Source organism: Calidris pugnax, unplaced genomic scaffold, assembly GCF_001431845.1.
Source record: "Calidris pugnax isolate Ruff unplaced genomic scaffold, ASM143184v1 scaffold37, whole genome shotgun sequence".
NCBI classification, from domain to species: domain Eukaryota; kingdom Metazoa; phylum Chordata; class Aves; order Charadriiformes; family Scolopacidae; genus Calidris; species Calidris pugnax.
In genome coordinates, this window is record NW_015090816.1 from 844,604 (window position 1) to 854,757 (window position 10,154).

At 50.1% G+C, this 10,154-nt stretch overlaps 1 long non-coding RNA gene across 1 annotated transcript; it reads left to right on the top strand.

Annotated features, from left to right (window-relative positions):
• The first annotated feature begins 2,125 nt into the window (after positions 1 to 2,125).
• Positions 2,126 to 9,415, top strand: LOC106886625. Its single transcript, XR_001411699.1, has 3 exons — positions 2,126 to 2,244; positions 3,848 to 4,031; positions 9,323 to 9,415. It is a non-coding gene; the product is annotated as an uncharacterized LOC106886625 (long non-coding RNA).
• The last annotated feature ends 739 nt before the right edge of the window (positions 9,416 to 10,154 follow it).

Below are 10,154 nucleotides of genomic sequence, written 5' to 3' on the forward strand. Positions count from 1 at the left end.
AGGGTTTTGGTGGAGATCTGGATGTTGGATCTCCCCTGTGGGCTGGAGTCCAAGGGAGCTGCTGCCAGAGAAGGAACGTCCACCATGAGACACTTCTGCTTTTTGGGGAGATGTTCTGCTTTGGGGGGTTTCTCTTAAATGGAAATGCTTCCATAAACCTAAACAAAGTTAAACTGACTTTTTCTGTTTAGGTTTTCTTGGGTATACATGACATCCTTTTGGAAGGAGCCAGCTCTTACCTATTTGTGTCCTGGGAGCAAGGTGTGAGGTTGTCAGAGTTGGAAGGGACCTTCTAGAAATCCCCCAGTCCAGCTCCCCTGCCAAAGCAGGGTTGCCCAGAGCACATCACTCAGGAGCATCCAGGTGGGGCTTGAAGATCTCCAGAGAAGGGATATCCACACCCTCCCTGGGCAGCCTCTGCCAGGGCTCTGCCACCCTCACCCCAAACAAGTTCTTCCTCAGATTGGAGTGGAACTTCCCATGGTCCAGCTTGTGCCCGTTGCCCCTCGTCCTGTCACTGGGAACCACTGAAAAGAGTCCAGCTCCATCCTCCTTCAACCCACCCTTTGGATCCTTGGAAACAGGAATAAGGTCTCCCCTCAGCCTTCTCTTCTCCAGGCTCAAGAGTCCCAGCTCTCTCAGTCTTTCCTCATCAGGGAGATGCTCCAATCCCTCCATCATCTCTGTTGCCCTTCGCTGGACTCTCTCCAGCAGTTCCCTGTCTCTCTTGAACTGGGGAGCCCAGAACTGGAGGCAGGATTCCAGTTGTGGCCTCCCCAGTGCAGAGCAGAGGGGGAGAATGACCTCCCTCCACCTCCTGGCCACACTCTTCCCTATGCAGCCCAGGATCCCATTGGCCTCTTGGCCACAAGGGCACGTTGCTGGCTCATGGAGAGTTCACTGTCCACCAGGACCCCCAGATCCTTCTCCTCAGGAGTGCTTTCCAGCAGGTCCACCCCTAACCTCTATTGGTGCCTGGCATTACCATGGAGCTATTGAGTAGCCCCTCTGTGCCCAGGGAGCTTTGGGCTTACACAGGCAGATGTAACCCTTCCTTGGTGAAGATGTTTTGGGGCTGGTTCTGCAGCACCCCCGTCCTCTGCTGCAGGTACTGCCACAGCCTCCTGACAGCATTCAAGGTGCTAAGCCTTGAGCTCAAGTAAGTTGGGTGCCAAACATCAGTGAAGCCCCCAGATCCAGGGAGGCCTGGAAACACAAGGAATTGGTTCTGGTTTCTCAGCCCTGGGGTGTAAATCCAGAAAAACTCTGTGCTCTCAGCACAGCCAGGCCAGGAGTTTTCATGGTAGATGCTCAGGACTCATTGATCCCACAGCTGTGGAGGTGCCCAGCAGTGTGGCTCCAAGCAAGGGGCTAAATTCCTCCCTGGCACAGGCTGTGGCATCTCCCAGGGAGCAGCAGAGCCCAGGTGTGTGCAACCAAGGTGTTTGCTCCCCCACCCCAAAAAAAAAACCCCAGGTGGCGTTTCTGCTCCTGGATGTGAACGCTGTGAGCTGTCATCTTGGCTTTCTCTGTTTTATTATTTAAAAGACAGAGAACAAATAAGAGAAAATGAACTGCAAATAATGACTAACAGCACTTCCACTCCAAATATTTGCTCACATAATCATGTGGAAACTTTGAAGACTTGTGAATGGTTCTGGCGCTGTTTACAATACAGCTTGGCCTGAAGTCGGTCAAGATGATCCTCTCCCAATGTCAGAAGAGCCCTGGGCACTGGGAGATACATTCAGGGCTTCTCGCTGCTCCTCAGAAAAGCAGGGTAATGGAGATGCTGGAAACCAAAGATATGGTGGGTCTACTGCCTTGGAGCATCCCTTCAGATAGGGTGCTGCAGCCCCAGGAAGCTGTGTCCCCCTTGGACATGTCTGTCAGCATCTCTTTGCTTTCAAGCAGAACTGCTTATAGAGCATGTATTTGTCTTTTCTAAGTTTGAGACCAGGGCTTAAGCCAACGTTACCCAATTAATTCTTCTTTTCTGTTTTCATTTCTAGTTTGAACCCTTGGAAGCTGAACCTAATCTTCTCGCCATGCAGCAGCAAGGTTGTGGTCGCTTGGCTGTTTGAGCAAAATAATTCAAATTTTCTTATTTCAGTGCGGGTTCATTTGTGTCATAACTCAGGGAAGGTACAGAAAGTACAGCGTGTGACGGGGGAACTCGCTGATGGAGTGGCTTCCCAGCTCAGCAGTGTGGCCACTGTCTTCATAGCCTTACACAAGAGTCAGGTGAGTACCCAACCGCTTCACCTCTGGTTTGTTGAGAGCAAAGCAGCCAGCAAAGGTCTGGACCTTAACCTGGTTTTTAAACAGCGTAATACACAAGTTAAGCCAGTTCCTGGAAACACAGAAGTCTTGTGTTCCCTCTTTGTCACGTTCTGTGATGTGTTAGCATCCTTCCTGGCACTGTAGCTGGGAAGTTGTAGGTTGCATCCTTTCTTTCCCCCCATATCTGTGAACACTGGTCAGAGCAAGTGTAGCTGGGAAGTTGTAGGTTGGATCTTTTTTTTCCCCCATATCTGTGAACACTGGTCAGAGCAATGCCTGAAAGAAGAGGATATAGAATCAGAGAATTATAGAATGGGAGTTGGAAGGGACCTTAAAGACCATCCAGTGCCACCCCCTGCCCTGGGCAGGGACACCTCCCACCAGCCCAGGTTGCTCCAAGCCCCCTCCAACCTGGCCTTGAACCCCTCCAGGGATGGGGCAGCCACAGCTTCTCTGGGCAACCTGGGCCAGGCTCTCACCACCCTCACAGCACAGAATTTCTTCCTGAGATCTCAGCTAAACCTCCCCTCTTCCAATTTTAAGCTGCTCCCTGTCATCCTATCACTACATGCCCTTGTAAAAAGTCCCTCTCCAGCTCTCCTGTAGCCCCTTCAGATACTGGAAGGCTGCTGTAAGGTCTCCCTGGAGCCTTCTCCAGACTGAACAACCCCAATTCTCTGGGTGCAGCAGAAGACTTGAGCTCCTCCTGCTTGGTTGGTTCAGCAGCAGCACACGGTGTCAGGAGGCAGGGAAGGAGAAGTCTTCTACCACAGGCATGAACGAAGAGGAGCTTGGGCCCAGAGCAGCTCAATCCCCCTTCCCAAGGATGATTCTACACTTGCAAGAGAGCCAAGCCTGGAGTGCCAGGGTTTGGAGATCTTTTCACTGAATATAATTAACGATTTCTCTTCTTGTAATTAAGGAGGTGCAATTAAGAGCGATACAAATAGCGAGGCAGCGTTTGGCATTTACAGAAGGACCTAGGCTGCGTGGTGGAGGACGTATTGTCATCAGTGGCCAGGCATTTCTTGGCCATTAAAATACTTGGGCGCTGTTGATTTGTGATCAAATCTAGCATGCAGGTAGCAGGTGGCATTTCTGTAGTTCCTGCAGGGAATATATCCCAAAACGTCAAATTACATTATTCAGCTCTTTCCATTAGAGAAAAACGTGTGAGCAAAGGACTGGGGGAAGCGGCGGAAGGAGGGGGAGAACGTTTTCTCTATTTTAAAATTAATATTTTAGCTTACAAGCGTTAAGGTGGCTTGCAAAAATTAGGAGGCGTTAAAAGCCAGGGTAACATGGAAATGTCTTTTCTCTCCTTGTTGCCACCGTTTTCTCTTTGACCTCCAAACTTTTGTCCATCACAACACTCATCCTTTCCAGAGAAAAAAATACTCAGAACCCATGAAACTTCAGGAAGAATGTGTTTTTCCAAAATGTGGCTTTTGGGAGTGAAAAATTCCTGTCCCTTAATGCGTTGTTCCCAAATTAGCACTTCCTGAGAAAAAAAAAAAAATAAATACACTGTGATTGTGACTAACCCCTATTTTTCTTCCACCAGTATTTCTCCTCAAAAGAAATAAGGCCACCCCCAGTACTGACCTCGCAGGAGCCAGATGTGCCTTCGAAAGCCTCCTCTGTAGCATTATTGCTAAACCTGCTTCTAAATGGAAGGAATGGAGAGGAAACCCAGCTATTCCCACCCACAAAAAGGACCAATTCCGCTAATTGGGATCCTCGCTTAGGTAATTGTTGCTGCATTAATGCCTTATGTTGGGGAAAGCTTAGGGGTTTTTTTGATGTCGTTTCCTTTGCTGATCTTAAGAAATAATTATTTGTTGCTGCTGTTTCTTGGTCTCATCCCAACAGAGAAGCCCACTTGCTCCCAAGCAAGATCTAAGGCTCTACAGAGGGATCTGGACAGGTTGGATCAATGGGCCAAGGCCAATGGGATGAGGTTCAATAAGGCCAAATGCTGGGTCCTGCATTTTGGTCACAACAACCCCAGGCAACACTACAGGCTGGGGGCAGAGTGGCTGGAGCTGCCCAGCAGAAAAGGACATGGGGGTGTTGGTGGACTGTCGGCTGAACATGAGCCAGCAGTGTGCCCAGGTGGCCAAGAAGGCCAACACCATCCTTATCAGGACCAGCAGGAGTAGGGCAGTGATTGTGCCTCTGTACTGGGCACTGGTGAGGCCTCACCTCGAGTGCTGTGTCCAGTTCTGGGCCCCTCACTACAAGAAGGACATTGAGGTGCTGGAGCTTGTCCAGAGGAGAGCCACCAAGCTGGTGAAGGGTCTGGAGAACAAGTCACACGAGGAGAAGCTGAGGAAACTGGGGGTGTTTAGTTTGGAGAAGAGGAGGCTGAGGGGAGACCTCCTTGCCCTCTACAACTCCCTGACAGGAGGGTGTAGAGAGGTGGGGGTTGGCCTCTTCTCCCAAGGGAATAATGCCAGGAGCACAGGAAATGGTCTGAAGTTGGGGCAGGGGAGGTTTAGGTTAGATATTGGGAAGAATGACTTTCCTGAGAGGGTGGTCAGGCACTGGAACAGCCTGCCCAGGGAGGTGGTGGAGTCACCATCCCTGGAGGGATTTGAGAAACGTGTAGAGGTGGCGCTTCCAGGCATGCTCTAGTGCCCGAGACTGTTGGGTTGTGTCTGTCTGTGGGTGGGTGTAGGTTGCTTTTTTTTTTGTTTTGTTTTTTTTTAAGGTTGGACTCGATGATCTCAAAGGTCCCTTCCAACCATGAATATTCTGTGATCCTGGCCTGGTCTTTCTCCAGCCTCCCTGGGAGATGTGGTGGAGTTTATATCTTCCTTACAACCAGCGTGCCTCCAGACAGACAATATCTCACATGTTAAAGGGAGATCGTGGCTGTTCCGTGGCCCTGGTGCAGCGTTTGCTCCATCTCTGATGACCCTGAGTGAGATTTGCTCAGTGTCAGAAGCTGAGGTGGCAGATGGGCAAGGACATGTCCTGGGGTTCAGCGTGGCTGGCCGGGGGAGGAATAATTCCTGTGGGGCCCATTCTGCTCGTGTGAGCGTTTTCAGAGCATCTGTAGAAGTGCCAGCCTCTGCTCTGTCGTGTGTCTTCTTTTTTCCTTGTAAATCCTGGCTGAAGAAGGATTTCAGCTCCAACATAAAGCTTCATTTGACCTCGGCAGCTCAGGGATCAAACCCGTGAAGTGAAATGGGTTTAGCGCCGTTATAAATTTAATCCAGAGCTTTTAGTGAAAATAACCAACTACCCTCCAAAGTGATCCTGCTCGAAAACGGAGTTGCCCAGGTCTTAAAGATAGGATAAACCTGAAAAATACTGGGGGGGGTTGGACAACCAGGTCCCTCTGGGCTTGCTCTGGAGGTGGGTCCACCCGGCCTGGAGAAGAGCCATCAGCAAAGCAGTGATTTCTCAGAGGCCTCTCCTTGAGGATGGAGGCAGGTTTCCAAAGGCTTCCCAAACTCTTCCAGGTTAAGCTTCCCATCCTCAAGCACCCTAATGCATCCTGTAGGAGAAGGCAACACGAGAGAAATCCAGAGGTGACATCTGGCTTCCTGCTACCACGACGCCTTCACCTTTGGTCACCCTGGCAGCAGAGGAGAAGTTTTCTTTAACTTCCCAGCATGACCTCCATTCATTTTGTTCTCGGCGGGCGACTGCCATTTGAATAATTTAATCCATGGCTCTGCCATGCCTTGTAGATCATGGTGGGCGATGAGCGGGGACACAAGAGTACTCTTCTGTATAAGAGGGAACGGGCAAAAGCTTGAACCTAAGAGGTTCCATCTAAACATGAGGAGGAACTTCACTCTGAGGGTGGAAGAGAGGTGGTGGAGTCTCCATCTCTGGAGACACTCAAACCCACCTGGACATGTTCCTGTGGGACCTGCTCTGGGTGGCGCTGCTCTGGAAGGGGGTTGGCCTAGATGATCTCCAGAGGTCCCTTCCAACCCTATGGGATTCTGTGATTCTGTGATGTGCTCCGTTTGCCAGGGAGAGCCCGGGCAGCCTGCTCATCCTGGCAAAGAGAGCTCACCGTGGGGAAGCAAACAAACCGACAGGAGCCTGGTGAAGGACAGAGGGGTGCCCACTCTCGGCAGCGAGGGGTCTCCATAGGGGCCAGGTGGTCCCTCCTGTCCTCTCCTACCGCCTTCAAGAGGAAATGGCCTCAAGTTGCGCCAGGGGAGGTTCAGGCTGGATATTAGGAACAATTTTTTCACTGAAGGGGTTCTCAGACACTGGAATGGGCTGCCCAGGGAGGTGGTTGAGGCCCCATCCCTGGAGGTGTTCAAAAGCCGGGTTGATGTAGTGCTGGGAGGTCTGGTTTAGTGATGATGCTCCTTGTTTGTTGTGTGGGTGTCTATTTTTGTCAGTCAGGTTGACGGTTGGACAAGATGATCTTTAAGGTCCCTTCCAACCTAGAAGATTCTGTGATTCTGTGATTCTCCTTTCCTCCCCGCCCTACGCCTTCTCATTCATCTCCTCTCTTCCCTGGGCTAATTCACGCTTTTCCAGGCGCCTTTTATCACCACCGCTTGCTTGGGTTGGGTTTTTTTGGGTTGTTTCTTTATTTTTTTCTATTTTATTTTATTTATTTCCCCCGCTTGCCCTTGATCCGTGGTGGAGGGACGGGGGTGTGGATTGGTGGGGTGTTTTTATTTATTTCCCCCGCTCGCCCTTGATCCATGGCGGAGGGACGGGGGTGTGGATTGGTGGGGTGTGGGGGAGCCAGGGGTGGCAGATGGCGGCGGGTCGGAGCCGGGGCTCATCCATCACCGCCGTGGGCAGCGCGCCCGGGCGGCAGCGGGGACGCCGCTGCCATTCAGGGGAAGGGCTTGAGCCGAAGGGTTGAGCCGAAGCAGGTAATTGTTGGGGGAGAGGAGGCATTTTTCACCGCTGACGAGGAGGCTGGGGTTGTGCTAATGCCATGTTGAAGGATGAATTCATCATGGTTTCTCCTTTTTTCTTTTTTTTTTCCTTTTTTTTTTTTTTTTTTTAAATTCAGCTTTTGATCGACGCTGTGCTACTCCCAAATGCCAAGCAGCCGGTATGTTTAAAGCAGAAACCTTGCCACAAGCCAAGGCAGCCTGGCTGTGCCCAGACCCTGGCCACCACTCTTGTCATCGTCACCCCCATTGATGAAGTCAAAAGGTCAAAAAATTTCCACCCCCCCTCCCCACAACTGGCCCCAGGAACTCTGATTTGGGTTGTGGAGCTGCAGCAGCATCCATCTGCGTTGGATCCATACGGTGCCACCAGCACACGGTGCAAAAAAAGGCAGATGCTCCTTCACCATGAGCCAGTTTTCCAGTTTGCCCACCCCAAAACGTATTATCCAGCAGAGACGGGCACCTGGACCAGGGCTTCCATCCTGCCGGATCCCAGAGGAGAAACCTCCAAGGGTTTCGTGGCTTGGGGACCACATCCAGGTGGCCATCCCATGCGCCTTCAGCGGTGACATCGCTCTGAGGTGTTTTTTGGTGTTCGCCTTCGCTTTTGGCTCTGGTAGAGTCTGTCGTGGTTGTGCTTGGATGCCGCCCAGGGCTGTCAGTTAGCTGAGAAAAACAGCAAAAATAATGTTTACCTGCGCGCAGGCTCGTGGGCTGGATGTAAACTTAGAAGTGACCCCAATATGAGGAGCACACGGGGAAAAAAAAAAAAAAGAGAAAAATAAGGGGGGTGAAAAAGAAAAAAAATCATCTGTTTCTCTCTATTTTTAGTGTCAGACACTTTCAGAATCCAGCCAGTTCTGAAACTGATTTCTAAAATTACTCTGTCCCTTTTTAGAGAACTTTCTGCATATTTTTTTTTTCCCCCCTCAATTTAAGTATTTTTTGAAGTATTTTTGAAAGTGACAGTCTTGGCCAACTGCACAAAACTGCTTGGCCTGTTGAAGTTATCTCACAGTTGTGTTTAGGAGAGAGATGATAAATAAAGGCATTGCATTATAAGGGGAACTGGCAGGATTATTCAAGTCTATATGCGGCAAAATTTAATTCTAGGTTTCAGTTGTGATTTGAAAACAAATTGTAAATGCTGCTGTCCTCCACGAGAACACAGCTCTGGGAAAGCAGTTCTCGGATGGTTTCAAGCAGGAATCTTCAAAGACTTTAATTCATCATATCCCTCTGCTCTGCTGCAAGTCATTCACGCAGCGGGGTGGTCATTCATCTCACTTCGGCCATTCAAAAAGGAGGTTTTAAGCCTAAATTCGCCACTGTGGTTCCCTTGTATTTCAGAGGGAGATTGGCACCAGCAGCACCGGTCTCTCCTGTAGCTCCTCCACTTGAGATGCCAGATGACCACGTTCAAGGGAGGGCACATCTACCTCTTGCCCACTCTCCCTCCTCCTGTTTTTAGAGAAATATGTTATATTTTTCTTCGCTACCTGCCCTCTCAGCCCACAGTTTACACTGGTTGAAGAGGTTTTGGCCAAGGCACGAGGTGTTACCACCCTCTGCAAAGCACACAGTGCTTTGCTTGGATTTGCTCTATTAGGACTTTTGCTTGGCCCAGGCTATAAATTATTCATCATGCACAGGCTTCAGGGACAATTGTCTTCCTTCCTCTTCCTACTTGTGGAATATTTTGACATTTTCCCCGGCGTCTGTTGCAATTCAGTCCTATCTTTAAATAAATCTCTGGCTTTCCCATGGGGAGGGATCCAGGAGCTCTTACCTGGGATGCATCTTTCCAGTTGACTGAGTTTTCTTCATCTGTGTCTTGAGCTATGGAAGGGTTTGGGGAGGATTTTTTATTGTTTTAGGCAAAGAAGAGCCACGCTGGATCAGAGTTCCAGGAGTTTGCACCCACCAAGTCTTTTGGCCAAAGACTTTCAGTTTTCAGGTCAAAGAGAAAAGTCATGATTTTCTGAAGGAGGTGGGGAGGAAATCCCCCTGTTCAGTGTAATAGGCAGTGACTGGGGGAGGATTTTTTCAGCCATGAGCAAAAGCAGTTCACAGATTTGGGAAAAGGGAGTTTTTCTTCTCCTTCTCAGCATTGTGGTTTTGGTGTTTATGTGAATTTCTGATTATTGTAGGAGGAGGAGGTGGCACTTTTCTCTCAGCCCAGGCTTCGGTGCTTCCCAGGCACCTGGAGGGATGTTTCAAGGCTCATTTGGAGTACAGAGGGGAGGTAAGTGTCACTCTTAAAAACCACCATCTCATCCAGGAGACCTTGGGGAAGCTGACCCAGCTGCCAGGGGAGGAACCACTGGTCCCCCTTCCCCTTCTCTTTCCAGGCCAGGCATCCTGCAGAGAACCAGAGCATCAACAGCAAAAGTCAGTTTGTGTCGGACTGTGATTTCATCTTTCAAAAAGCCAGATCATCCTTAAATACCTCCAAAGCTGGAACACAGAGGACGTCCTGGGGAATGAGATGCTGTAGCAAGTGGGGCTCTCTGGTAGGGGTGGTGGTACTGGTACCATCGGGGGTGGAAAACCCAAGGGCAGGGTAAATGATGCCAGTTATCAGGTATTGCTCTCAAGGATCACCCAACTCAAGTGTTTTTGGCAGCAGCTACCACCTGCCAAGCACACCGGGATGTTCCCCCCCCTCTTATTTCTAAATTTGGCAGCATCCGAAATGCTGATGCTGCCCCGAGCTGTGGCACTTTCCCACCTCCTCTGGTAACTTCTCACACCTTCTTGTCACCTCACCAGCCAGGTGGTGGGTGTCCACCCCTCTGAACTGATGATGGGATGTTTTACAGCTTGCCAGCCAAAGGATGGATCTATGCAGATGGGCTCTCACTGTGCTTTAAACGTGAGTTAGACCAGCCTCAGCAGAATCACATCTACATACCCCAGCTGTGGAGCTGCCCATCCTACCAAATCCGTAGGAGAAATGAAGATATAAGTGGCTTTTCAGCA